The following is a 14,720-nucleotide window of genomic DNA, read 5'->3' as shown; positions in this document are numbered from 1 at the left end:
TGAGCTTTGACTTCAGACAACCATATTTCCATGCAGCTGCTCTGGCTATGCAAGCAGCTTTTATACACAGAAACAGGCTGCACTGAGTAACTCAGATGGGAAAGTAGAAAGAACACAGTTAGCTGGATCATGCCTGTAACCACTCTACCCCTAAGGAAGCATGGGTGAAACATGACAGAAGGGAATGATGAATATACCTGGGGGTGAAATGGTTAGGAAGAAATTTAATCCACTAAAAGGCCACTGCTGGAATGGCTAATTTAGAGTGCAGTAGTAATGCACCATTACTTTCATAATGTAAATGTCCTAGCTACTTAGATCTTTACATCATCTGCCTTCTAGAGTTTGCCCTGTCTCTTCATAGCACGCAGCTCCTTGGGTTACATCAAGGAATTCACAGGAAAGGGCATTTTGGATCATGTCAAGAACATTCTCTCCTTCTTACTATTCTAGAGCAATATCAGGGTTTTAACAGGAGTGACAGAGTTGGTAGCACAATGTGTGGATCAGGTCTTTAAATGTATCTGTACATTTTCTCATATACTACTATTAGCTTAGGGGAAACAGAGAAATCTGCACTGAGTAATTGACCAAACAGCAAATGGTAACATGTCTGCAGCCTGCAGGTGTTCCCCCCCAAGTATCCCTAGATTATGCCACTGAAAGATCGAATGGCTTTTACCCCCTTAAAAAAAAGGGTGGAAACCAGAGTAGAATACCTCTGATAGGTGAAGTTCCCCAATTTCCACTTTTTAATCTCTCCAAATCCTCCCCCAAACCTGAATTTGTGCCACAGTGCTTATTGTACTAGCTTATAAATGCAATACTTACTGCATGCATGCAACACTTGCTTGGCCAGATAATTGGGTATGCAGTATATACTTCATGCATGTAAGATATCTTGCACTTGAGTTGGGGACTTCAGTGGAAATAATTATGCACATGTGCAGAGAAAAGATACAAGTTCACAAATTGTGTAGGATCCAAAGAACAAATGCAGTTGTTGGAGGAAAACTATTGTGTCTCCCCTACATTCATGTCCTATTTGTTCACACTTCATAATAAAAGAAAAATAAGGAAACCACATTATACTTTAATGCTAAGTATGAACCAGCCATGTCTTACAGGCAGCATAATTAGGAACAGGTAGAGGGACCTGAGACCTTGCTGAAAGCAATTCAAAACAACATGGTCTATGATGCCAAGGCTGAATTCACACAATATGCTAAGCCATGGTCTAATTAATCATAGCTTGTTGACCAAATCATAATTGCTTGTGTTCATGCACCACATATCAGCCTGTAAACTGCAGACTGTAAATCAAGTTTGAGTTCACTGTTCTTGTTTATGGAGCTTTCCTCAAGAACTGTTGGTCCTGGGCTCTTTTTGGTCCTGAGGAAAGTACAATTTCTCTGTGCCCCCAAGTTACCTCATTCAGTTGTTATCCTGGTGAACTCCAGCCAAGCTACTCCCCACCCTGCAGCTATGGGGAGGGAGATAGTTCAGTGGTTGAGCACATGCAGATACTCCAAAAATATTTATAAAATGGAGGGCCCCCCAAGGTATCTCTGTTGCACAAGGTATTTGACTTTATCTACCCTAATTTTTAAATATCCATCCCATCTTTCAAAAGTCCCTGCTTCTTCCTCAGTTATGATGGGACCACCTATTACTTTATTGCCTTTTAAACTGTTAGCAAAATCAGCCTGTAAAAACAAAAGCGTAGCACACATATATCCAGATTGATCATCTGGACCAGTAATTTGGATCAGGGAAGCAGGCATTTGAATCGATACACAGTTATAACCCTCACTAGGTAACCTGGCCAGATCTTCATCTCCATCCAATCTACCACACAGGACTGTTGTGAAGTTATTTTCTGCCACCCTCAGTTTGTTCATTTAAGAAAAATGTGATTCTGGGCAAGTAATCTTTTTCAATGAATGCTTCTCTCCTAGTTGAGCAGTCTGTGGCAGTGGTCCTTAATCTAGAGTTGGCTGATGTTTTTGCACTACAACTCCCAACAGTCCACATGCTGTTTAGGGTGATGGGGGTTCCAACAACTTTAGAGGGGGACAAAGACTGAGAATCAAGCGTCTATGTTGAGCTTCTTTGAACTGTCAAAGAGCTGATTTTAAGGAAGTGAGCCCCCAAAGAACTGAAGGAAGAGGACAGCCATACTGTTCATGGAAAGCAACTGAGCATGGCCCACGGCTACCAATGTGCCAGGGGCTGCTGCGGAGGTCCCAGAAGCAGGGCAACCCTCCAGGAGAGGACTTCCAGATGAGAACATGCATACAAAGGAAAGCTGACTTCTGAGCGATTAACAAGTGGAAACAAGAGCTAGAAGCAGCCCAAGAGAGGAGGAGGAGAAATACAGGGCTTGGTTAGAACTTGTCAAGGCATCACCTGGTAAGACTTTTCTTTCAGCACCAAGGCACAAAATGTGAAGTGTCTCTGAGCATGTGCAAAGTAATGTTTCCTCCCCACTGAACATAGCTCCACACATACAGGATTTTAGGGCCATGGTGCAGATGTTACTCTTGCCTACTCAGAGGTCTGTCCCTTGAAGCTTACTGGCCGAGACGCACTCTTTCGCTAGCCAAGGCGTTTGGGCTACAATCCCAGCGAATTTGTGAGCTCAGCGAATTCCGTGCTCCTGGCTTTCGAGTAAAGCGCGGCTGGAAGGGGGGGAAGCGCTCGCGAGGTCAGCTGCAACTCGGCTCCCCTCCGCACGGCTCGCGCGCCTTCCCTCGGGGGAGAAGGACCGTGCCCTGCCGGCCGCGCAGACCCGAGGCGGGGGGGATGAGCGCGCCGGCGACCCCCTCGGCATCGCATCGCTTGAAGCCAAGGGAAGCGGCGGCGGGGCTGCCTACCTCACAGGGAGTGCCCTTCTTTCACCACTGAAGATTAGTGATAGTTCCCCGGGAGTAAGCGGGAGTTACCTGCTGCTGCCGCTGCCCGCGCGCATACTCTGCAGAAGACCTCGGGACTCTGCCTGCCTGTTTCTCTCGTTCAGCGGGAGCCCCCCTGAACGTCTCCCGCGCTGCTCATCAGAGAAGGAGCCGACCGCCTCCGAAGAGCAGCCGAGAGAAGACCAAGAGGGGCGAATCCCGCGACACCGCTGCCAAGGGTGAGAAGAGGGGAGGGGGCGTTGTCTGTATACGCGACTCGCCCCTCCTCCCTCGCTGCGCCTGCTGCCGCTCTTCGCTACTTTGCAGAAAATGGGCGGCGGAGGGAGTGGCGGTGGGCTGCGCCTCCAGCCCAGCCCCTGCAGCCCAGCCCCTGCACCAGGCAACGGCCTTCTCAGGTACTTTTCTCACGTCCCGGAAGGGTAGGAGTAGCGCTGAGGAGGCCATACCTAATTCTGCGTGGTCTTAGTGTTGTTTAGGGAGGGGTTTTCTTTTAAAGTGCCCGCCCTTTCCTTTCTGTCCCTCATAGGACAAGCCAAAAGGAGAAGAAACACACCCCTTTGTAGAAAGGGCTACTGTTTATACGGGCCGAGCGCCGCTGGCACAGTCCCTGAAAACAGCCATCAGCGCTTCAAAGTGAACGTGTCTCTTGGACTTGGCCGAGAGTTCGCCGTCGGACCAGTCTGGTTTTCTGTGCAAAAGTTGCTACTGCTCACTCTTGCTTTGAGTGGGAAATTAGGGGATGGGATAACCAACTTTGGACAAGATATCCATTTTTGGAAATTCATTTGGAGCATAAAAAAAATGTAATGCCAACCTTTTGACATTACAGAATTTCTCACAGTGTATTTCCCTTAATCCTTAGTAACCAACATGCAAAAGCATAATGTGAAATGAAAAGATTTTGCTCCCATTTTGATTCCTGAAACTTTGCCCACTTTTCCTCTGGGAGTAGTTCAAACAAAATAATGACCAGTAGAATAATGATACAATTAAGGCACATAATTAAATTCCTAAAATACATTAACACAACCATCATGACAAACAACCTCAGAAAACAATGGAAAGGTGGACAGGAACACTGAAAGTAAAAACTTACTAGAAAATAGAAAAAAGAAATCTTCAGGTAACTGCAGAACCCTAATAAAGAGCCTGGATGAAAGAGTAAAGCTCTTAGGTAACATTAGGAGACCCACAGGCTTTTTAGGGCAAGATTCTGGGAATTAGGAGCATCTCTCCTCTCATCCCAGTTTTTTTTTTGAGTCCCCTCAAACCAGTGGTGAAGTTTTTCAAGGCATTCCTGAGCAGAAATGGGTTTTTTAATATATTTTTGCTCAGTTGAACGTTCTGGAGAACACTGTGCAATCTCTTCAACATGAAAAGGTAAAGACACCATGGAGATGATCTTGTCTCTTCCTGGTGCCTACACAGACACTTCCAGGCAGTTATCTTGGCAACAGTATTGGTGTTTTGGACTGACATCTTCCATGATGCTTCAACTTCCCAGTGGAGCCTACAAGCCCATTATTCCTGTTATCCCCCATCCAAGTACTAACCAAGGCTAGCTCTGCCTGGTTTTCAAGTCCCCCAAAAGGCCACCACCTTTATTTATTTTAAAGGAATTGATTTTTTTCCTAAAAGAACAGTGCACATTCCCCCTATCTCTCCCATTTATGAGCTTCAATTCTACTGGCATTCATCTAAATACATAGTTCCAGGAAATCTGGAACCTGTTTCTGAAGTCACACAGAAAGAAAAATAAATTTTTACACTATTTCATCTGAAATAATTACTGTCTCCTTATTCAATGCACATAATCACTATTGTGCATGGGGGGGGGGGGGAACCTCCTTTACTTAATAATCATGGCCAATTAAAGATGTGCACCACTCACAAAATTTGTCTTGAATTTAGGAATTCAGAAGATAGCCCAATTCAATTTGGGGTCATAGCCAAGGTGAGGTTTCTAAATCTGAAGTTTCACATCTCCCATTGCATCATAGGAAAACCACAAAATAGCTATAACTTGTTTACTTTTTAATGAATTGGACAGACTTTGCAGATATAGTAGAACTTTATTAAGAGATGAATCTATATTTCAGAAAATAGGTTTTGGTGCTAGGTTCCTTTTGATTTTTTTTTAAATAAGTCCCTATATTGTTTCCTTTTTTGACAGAAATAAGTTATACTTGCTGTTGTAATTATCAGCTTATTTTATTCTGTGCTGATAATGTTTGATAATGCATAGACAGATGTAGAGGTGATTTTATGCAAGGAGAGAGTTAGCTTTGTGGTGATAAAATAAAGTTTAACTTTTCTATCATTTCTATCATTTCAGTGAGCAATTTCTATAAAAAGAGCATAGAGATTAAGCTTGGTGAGAATCCCACCAGTTCAGTGGGCTATGAAAATTTATTCTGACACTGGCAGAAAATAGGGCTACTGTATCTATTAAGAAAACTTGAAGGATCAGGTTGGGGACAGATCTTCCTGGAGAAAATCTCTCTATGTGGTTGCTAAGAGCCAACACCAACGACGTACATGATCATCAATGATATCCGCTAAAGTTTGATCAAAACAAAGAGATACAAAAAATGTTAACTCTTTTCTTCTGTGTAAAGGCCACCCTTATTTTTTGAAGCCCAGAAGCAGAGAACTCTGAACAACTTGCTTCCAGCATATGTGCACCCACACACACACGCACACTTCCCTGTGGCTAGTGGCCTGGACTCATGTAGCTGTATTTTTATATTAAGTTAAAGTCGTGGCTTGTTTTAATCACGGCTTGTTCAGATAGAAAAATAAGAGGAAGTCTTATAAACAAACTATATTTATTTATAAACTAAATTAGCTTTAACCAATTCCTAATCCATTTCCCTCCTTTTCAGCTGCTTTTGTGTAGATCTCTGGAATTGATTAGAAGTTTGATCAGGGTAGGAAAACAAATAAGGAATCATCTAGCAATCACAAACTAGCTGTGTAAAATGATTATGTGGACAAGGCTGGGATTTTTCTTTTCTCCATTTGTTACACTATGTTCTTATTTGCATTGTGCTTGCAAATGGTGAGAAACTGCACCATATATTTGCAATGGCATAGTCAGAGAGGGCTCTGATGGACTGCAAAAAAAAAAAAAAGGATTGGAGGTTAAAAGCTGGAGGTTGATCACTGCCTGCTGCTTTGAGGCTAAATTGGGAGGGGAAAATTAAACATAGTTTTAAGAGAATGAATAATAATGTGGGTTCTTAAAGCCAGAAAAATGTATTATGGCACAGGATTTTTTGACTGCCCACTTTATCAGACATATGCAATGTAGAGGCAGAAAATCAGGAGTCTGGTAGTTGTTGTTGTTTAGTCGTTAAGTCGTGTCCGACTCTTCGTGACCCCATGAACCATATTGCGCCAGGCCTTCCTGTCCTTCACTGCCTCCCTGAGTTTGCTCAGTTTCATGCTCATTGCTTCAGTGATGCTATCTAACCATCTCATCCTCTGCCGTCCTCTTCTCCTTTTGCCTTCAATCTTTCCCAGCATCAGGGTCTTCTCCAAAGAGTCCTCTCTTCGCATTAGGTGACCAAAGTATCTGAGCTTGAGCTTCATTATCAATCCTTCCAATGAGCAATCAGGGTTGATTTCCTTTAAGATTGACTGGTTTGACCTTCTAGCAGTCCAAGGGACTCCTAAGAGACTTCTCCAGCACCACAATTCAAAGGCATCCATTCTTCAGCACTCAACCTTCCTTATGGTCCAGCTCTCACAGCCATACGTTGCTACTGGAAAAACCATAGCTTTGACTATGCGGATCTTTGTCGGCAAGGTGATGTCTCTGCTTTTTAATATGCTGTCTAGGTTTGCCATAGCTTTCCTCCCAAGGAGCAAGTGTCTTTTAATTTCATGGCTGCAGTCTCCGTCTGCGGTGATCTTGGAGCCCAAATAAATGAAGTCTGTTACTGCTTCCATTTCTACCCCTTCTATTTGCCAGGAATTGATGGGTCCAGATGCCATGTTCTTAGTTTTTTTAATGTTGAGTTTCAAGCCAGCTTTCGCACTCTCCTCTTTCACCCTCATCAAGAGGCTCTTTAGTTCTTCTTCACTTTCTGCCATTAGGGTGGTATCGTCTGCATATCTGAGATTGTTGATGATTCTCCCTGCAATCTTAATTCCGGCTTGTGATTCTTCCAGCCTGGCATTTCTCATGATGTACTCTGCATATAGGTTAAACAAGCATACAGGGTGTCGTACTCCTGTCCAAGGGTGACAGCATACAGCCTTGTCGTACTCCTTTCCCTATTTTGAACCAAAGTCTGATAGTACCTTTTCCAATTAACAAATGTTATTAAAAGGCAAACGCTATCATGAATTGAAGTGACCTGATGATCAGTTGCACAGGGTGGCTGGACTGATGTATGATTTAAATTGGGGGAAGATAGGGGAAGGTAGGTTGGCTGGTTATGTGGATGCAAGTTACATATGAGACAAATTGCTAGTATTTTATCAATTAACAATTGTGTGTTTGTTGAGATCTTCTGATATTACCTGAAACTTTTTGATGTGAGTTTTCACTCGATGGTGCTTTTGAAGTCCAGTTTTTCCAAAAGTCACGCTGAGGTCTGCCACAGGGTGTTCTGGGAGGTTGAAATGCTTTCATATTACTTACTTCTTGTTTTGAGTTTTGATGTCAAACTTGTGCCCATTAATTCTACTGCACAAAGTTTGTCCCATTTGCCCTACATAGAATCCAGAGGGGCATTGCTGGCAGATGATGGCATATATCATCAAGTGAAGCACCTCTAATCTTGTGTCTCTATACTTGGGGCCTGCGATGGTGTAGATGTGGAGGGTTGTTCTTATCTATGTCTTTAAGGTGCCAGGGTTATCAAATCACTAGATGGCAGCAGAATTCTCTGTAACACATTACTGCCATCTAGTGGTCATCTAGATATTTGCATCACAGATCTGATACTATACAGTGCAGTACCTCTCTTTTACTGCCACAGCTAACAAATAGAGCTACCTGCTAAAATTGTTTTTAGTGCTGTTGCTTACTAGTAAAATGGTCAAATTAATTTTAGTTGCGTGATTCAAATATCAGTTGTAAAAACTAAGTCATGCAATTCTATGGCAGACCTGCTTACCTTGGAATCCAGCAAGCCATTGCTCGTGAGCCATATGCAACATCAGTTTCTCTTATGCCTTGTGGTTTTTATAGTGTTAATAATTATTGTTTTTTATATATTTATTGTGTTATTAATTGTTGTATACCACCCAGGGTTACTTTTTGTGAGATGGGCAGCCATATACATTTGACATATAAATAAATAAATAAACATTCCAGCTCTGATCAGCTGTTATTCATCTGTCATGGGCTCTATTCAGCACAGCTGGTCATAATGTCAGTCTTAACTACCAAAGTACAAGCATTCATTCCAGAAAACAGAGGGAGCGTTTTAACTGGTGGAGGATAGAATCATCTACTTATGCTGAGACATATATATAATTAAGCCTGACCCACTGCAACTAACAGAGGGTGTAAGGGTCTGTTATCGGTAGCCAAAACATTATTAATCTTCATATTACTGTACTTACCATTTGCCTATTTGCTAAGAGAATCTTAATATTGCTACTTTTCAAAGGTGCCCTCTATTTTCATAGAATGATTGCTTTTACAGTATTATTATTATTGCATAATTGTAACTTATATGCTACAGGACCAGATATTTCACCTCCAGTTGAATGAATTGTACACTATTTCTGTTTTTGTTTGGAATATGTAATGATGAAAATGATCTTATTTCAGCAGGTATTATTTTCAATCCATCTTTTAGTGCAACAATAAGTGTTATTAGAATATGATTATGGAGCACCTAATGGTTATTATCTGTACAATAATTAGCAATGAGAATGCATCTTTCTTAGTGGTATCTGTAACAGGCCACAGCAATGTCCAAATCTTGACACGTTCATCATGACATCATCACACAAATTACTGATTTATGTAATTTGTGTCATGATGCCTGATGCAAGTCATGACACATGTGTTGTCATTTGTCCCCCTGCAGTCATCCAGTGTCTCTCTCCATCTCTTGTGTATCCTATTATCCTGCTAAGCTTGGGTTATTTTATGTTGTTACTTTTATTTTGCACTTAATTTTTGTACCCCAAATGCCTTGCTGTGCTAGTATGTGCTTGAGCACTAATAAAGTAGTAGAGGAGAAAACAAGGCCCATGATATGTTGCTACAACTTCCATCACCTTGACTTTGACCATGCTAGCCAGGGCTCTAGAGAATATGGGCATGCTCAGCTCAAATGTTGGAATAAGATGGGACACTGGAAATAAGGAATATATTTTCATTAAGCATATGGAAGTAATTCCAAAGTTTGATGAAGAATTTTAACTTCGTTAACTTTTTCAAATTAACCACCAGACAAAAGACAAACAAGAAAATGCCATGAGGATTCTTCAGTTGGACTGCTCAGTCTCCAGCCTGGCTTGAGAGAAAGGAAATATGTGCAAAGGGGAAGACTTATTTTCCCACTTTCCTGATATAGGAAAAGCATAAGTAAAACAAACAACCCAGAAGCTTGATTATACAAGTATAACTTGGGCAAACCCAATTCTTCTCAAGGAATAATGAAACAATGGAATGTGCAATGAAATATGGTAAAACTAAAGGCAAATACTAGGAAAAAATGATAGCGGTATTATAGAAGAAGTCAGTGTTCTGATTTACATGTTGCATTAAGCTCTATCATAATTTGTTTAACCATAATTAATTGAATAATCCATGATTGTTTTCATTTACAACACAGTGAGTCAGAATCATGGTTTCTAAACTAAAATGTCTGAAATCACAAACATTAAGTCCATAGGTGTCCATTAGCTATCATGAAGACAAAATAACAAAAGTGTGCACTGTGACACTCTTTGCTTCTTTAATTATAGTCACCAACATCCTTGAACTGAATTCCTTCCAGTTTGATATCCCAAATGATGGATCATAATCACATTCTTCTGTGCTAAACTCAGAAATAATATCCTTCCAATGTGGCTGGGCATAGTCTGAAACTTACATATGTATTCTGCTAGGAAGTGTAAATTAAATAACATATGAATATTAAAAATACAAAGAACATGTGGTATGCTTAAAAATAATGTGTTTAACAATTAAACTTGCACGTGAATAAAACAATTTAGAGATTATGCTACTTTTCTTAACCAAGGCATTTTTTCCTATGGAAAAGGAGAATTTCTCTTAATATAGTTTTTAAAAGCCCTTTTTATTGTTTTTCCAAATATGATTGGTTGGCTTAATTGGTGGTGTCACCAGTTAATTGTGAATTCACATACTTTACATTTTAAACAAATGATTACTGATTGAATTTTGTGGCCTTAAAATATATATAAGGGAAATAGGAGAGAGTTGCATCTGTGTTGCATATTTATTTCCCAAAATTCCAGGAATTCTGACCATGTGCTATGAAATTTGGTACATGCATCTAAGCCATTAGAAGTTAATTGTCTAACTGCCAAATCAAGATTTTTAATCTACATTTTCATACATACATGATATGTAAACCTCCATCCCGCAACTGTAATTCCTCAGAACTATCAATATCTATCTATCTATCTATCTATCTATCTATCTATCTATCTATCTATCTATCTATCTATCTATCTATCTATCTATCTATCTATCTGTCAAATTTGTCACCACCCATCTCATTGAAATGACTCTGGGCAGTTTACAGCAAACATAAAATTTGTTAAAATACAGTATAAAACAGACCTAATAATAAATAGCTTCCAAGCAACTTTTCCTATACAGTATTAGGAAAGTTGGGGAATATATTGATACATATATACTTTGTCTCTGTGGTTGGAAGATAGCCAAATTCAAGACTGTTAATGGTAATACGTAAAGCATTAGGAAGTATCTAGGGCAAATGTAATTTTGTGTACTGAATATCAAAATCGGTTGATGATTTAGCAAAACTACAGTGGGAGTTAATCTGTGGTTTCTGCTGACCACAATAGAATCCTTTTTTTTTTTCTTATATTCATGCTAGATGAAATATAGCTCTGGAACATGTACAGAGAACCATTCGCAGGTAATAGTATTGTAATAATTCTGTTCAATTTGTTTCAAATAGGCAGATCACCTCATCAGTAAGTTACAAACTTTATCTGGTTTTGCTAGCCAATCAAAAATGTGTGGTTTTCCCGTTCCCTTAAGTTCATATCATTATTCTCACTGGAAGACATGGAATACATGACAGGATAATGGGGCAAATTATGGAATTCTGCAATTTCAAGTTAAAAACATTTTCCATTTTCTTGGATTTCACATGGGCTTAAATTTTACAAGTTAAACAAACAATATAATAATAGAGGATCATCTTGGGTTGGGTGGAATTTTATGTTTTTATCCCTGAGGGCCTGGATGTGTGTTCTGCCCCAAAAGCCTTGTATTATTTTGCATGTCACTTCTGCCCTCTTAATCTATCCTTCCATGCTTGGCATTGTCCTTTTCACCTCAGTGATTGTACCTATTCATTCCACTTAAATCCTAAAATCCTCTGACATTTAGCCAAACGTGGGTGCAATCTAATACAAAGAGATCCTACAGTTCACTCCAGGAACCCCAAAATGGGGAATCTGTCATTGTAAAATATGCTCACCAACATAATTGTGTTGCTAGAATAGTTTTTTTTTTTTTAATCACAACTCTTACTTTACCATTTACCAACCATTTCATCATTCCTGATCATTCTTGGCAGCCAGTATCTGTTTTTAACCAAAATAAACTCCATTTGCAGTTCTGCTGTACGTGAGTTAATCCCTTTACCTTGTCCTTGCTATAAAACAATAAACTTATTTTTGACTAGAAAAGGTCTTGGAATGGTATGAATTAAACTGTCAGTTAAATGGGATTCAGATATATTTTTCTCATGAGAACAGAACAGTGTGGAATGTTTTCCTGTTAGGGGCTAGTATTACCAAAGTCTAAGATGTCTTTAATTTCCTTTTCTCCAGCAGTATCCTTAAAGAACACAAAATAGTACATCCATATTTAGATCAGTATCTCTTCTGTTGTAAGGATGAGTCTTAACTGCTTGAATAAACAGAGTGGCTGACTTCACACATTAATTACCTATAATTTGATTTCTTTGGCTTTAGCTTAATGCAGCGTGAAATCTTGGATTTGTAAACTACAGTTTATGTCTCTGCATGCTGTCTGAACCCAGCCAGTTGTGGGTTATTCAAAGCATGGTAAAATAAACCATGACTTAGCATCATGTGTAAACCTAGCCAATAAGCTTGAAGACAGAGGCAAATATAAACGGAATATTCTCATAAGATAGTCCAGCAAATGTTGCTTTTAAAGCATCTTACACTCCAATCCAACCTTCTTAGTAGCCTCATCAGTCCCTTGTTTAATGAAGTCGCTTTGTGTAATTGGGATAAGCTTCCCAATTGCCTTCCTTCACTAATCATTTCTCTAAGCTGGAGACCATTTCAGTTGGATGACCTATCAAAGAAAGATGAGGGGGCTGTGTTCATTACAGAACTGAAAGTACAGTAGGTGTATGTTTGGCTAGCAGTGTAGGAATGGTGATTGTTAAACTGGGATCCTCTGGAGCATGATCCCAATCTTGAAAAAAAAATAGCTTAATCCAAGCAAGAGGTAGCAAGAGATACTTTAAATGCTGTTTAAAAGTGCAAAATTATTTGGAGCCTGAGATGGTTGGTATTTTGGAGAATCCTTGGAATACATCAGAGATCCAATATGAGCAGCATTACCCAATGTGTAGCTCGGGTTGTTGGTTATAAGCCACAAACTTCCTGCTAGAATGAGCATCTCTGTCTGCCTTGAGACATCAGTCTGTGTTTCCAAATAGGGGCTCAAGAACTTAGGTTACCCGGACATGTTAGCTTCACTGCTTGTGTAGTGTAGCTGGAAAGAAAGAATTCAAGATAAAAGATTGATTAGCATCAAAATAAAGGCACCATCAAACTTGGTTTCTAGTTTGTATTGTAGCAATTGGGAAATAAATTCCTCTGCTTTTCATCATAATACAGAGGAAAATAAGACAGAAATGTATATATTTTTGTATTTAGAATTTGTTATGGTAATTTTTCTATCAAATCCTTTAAACAATTTTCCAGGCCATATACTTATATACTTAAAACAAATACAGTGGTACCTCTAGTTACGAACGCCCCTCCTTACGAATTTTTCAAGATACGACCAGCTCCGGCCCCAAAAATTTACCTCTACTTGCGAACTCCGCCTCTACTTACGAACCGGATCCGTGGCCATTTTCCCTGCTGCCACGCGGTCACGGCTTCCTGTGGGCGAGATCGCGGTAGCAAGGAGACGTTTGGTGAGGCTTGTGGTGTGTTTTGTGGCGTTTGGAAGGTTTTTGTGGCGTTTGGAAGGTTTTTGAGGTTTAAAAATAAAATGCATATGTTTCAGAACTGTTTAGCCGTATTTACATTGAACCTTATGGGGGAAATTTACCTCGGGGTGCGACCAAATTCGGAGGGCGGATTAGCTGTATTTACATTGAACCTTATGGGGAAATTTGCCTCGTGGTGCGACCAAATTCGGAGGGCGGAACGGATTAACCGTATTTACATTGAACCTTATGGGAAACTTTACCTCGACTTGAGACCAACTCGAGTTGCAACCAGAGTCACGGAACGGATTAAGTTCGTAACTAGAGGTACTACTGTACAACATAAATAACCATTTTAAACCAACATACTCTTATACATTTATCGTTGCCAGAGTCTTACAAGGAAAGAGTTTAAAGGATTTTTTTTTACTGGATATGTTTATTGATAGCAGATTATTCTATACTGTACAGCTTACTATATTTGCACTGGAAATGATACAGTCTTTCTGCATTTTAGCACAAGCTTTTACCAATCCGTCTGGAACTAAATAAAGTCAATGATACCTTGCAATTTCTCTTCACAGTACTTAATTTATCTTGCTTCTGCTACTGGATATACTTTTAGGGACAATGTTAATTGTTTCACTGACTGGACTGATTTTGCAATCTTTCTAATGTTATTTTGCCAGTTCTCTGCCAAAATAAAATTAAACCAAACAGTTCTAACCCTGTCCCTCCATGATTTTCTGCAAGAACCACAATGCTTTCCAAGGCTTCTCAGGCAGGAGCCATAAGTCCAGGAGGACTTACAAATTATGAACTTTCTTCTTCAGGGGAGTGCAACAAAGTGAGCATTTGAATTGGAATCAAACAGGTTACTCACCAGCAAACAGGAACTCAGTCTTGCAGAAATTTAATTTGAACTTGTTTTGACCCATTCTGGCTCTTATAGCTTCCATGCACTTGGTCATCACTTCAGTAGCATTGCTGGTGCAACTTGGGTTGGCAATGGACAACTAAGTGTCACTAGTATACTGATGATGCCTCACCTCAAACTAATGAATGACCTCTCCTAGAGGTTTCATGTAGATGTTGCACCTGCAGAAAGAGTACCTTCCATGGGAAGAGATAAATCACTCACAAGCTCCCCTTCCCTCATTCTCATAAATAGAAAACTCAGGAAGATAAGTTGGGGGGGGGGGAGTATATGCCATTTTCTATATTTTTAACATTTTAATTAAGCTTTTCCAGGCTGGTGTTTCCTAGAACTTTTGGTAATGCAATTCCAGGATTCCCAACTTGCATGGCTATTAGCTAGTAATTTTGAAAGTTGTAGTCTCAACACATATGGGAAACACCAGGCTGAGAAAGGTTGTTTTAGACACCTTTAGCGTCCATACTAATGGAC

At 40.0% G+C, this 14,720-nt stretch overlaps 1 protein-coding gene across 1 annotated transcript in view; it reads right to left on the bottom strand.

Moving 5' to 3' along the window:
* The window catches only part of COL7A1 (collagen type VII alpha 1 chain), a 137,018-nt gene extending 133,796 nt beyond the window's left edge, over window positions 1–3,222 (bottom strand). Inside the window, exon 1 of the mRNA XM_025175014.2 lies at window positions 2,946–3,222. The gene's annotated coding sequence lies outside the window, so the exon portion shown is untranslated. The remainder of the gene's footprint in view (window positions 1–2,945) is intronic.
* Between the last annotated feature and the right edge of the window lie 11,498 nt (window positions 3,223–14,720).

This window comes from Python bivittatus, unplaced genomic scaffold (assembly GCF_059951505.1).
Source record: "Python bivittatus isolate LINGU-HERP-01145 unplaced genomic scaffold, Pbiv_v1 ctg000080_np1212, whole genome shotgun sequence".
In the NCBI taxonomy this organism is placed as follows: domain Eukaryota; kingdom Metazoa; phylum Chordata; class Lepidosauria; order Squamata; family Pythonidae; genus Python; species Python bivittatus.
Note: the sequence above shows the minus strand (reverse complement) of the source record. Positions and strands in the feature narration are given on the sequence as shown.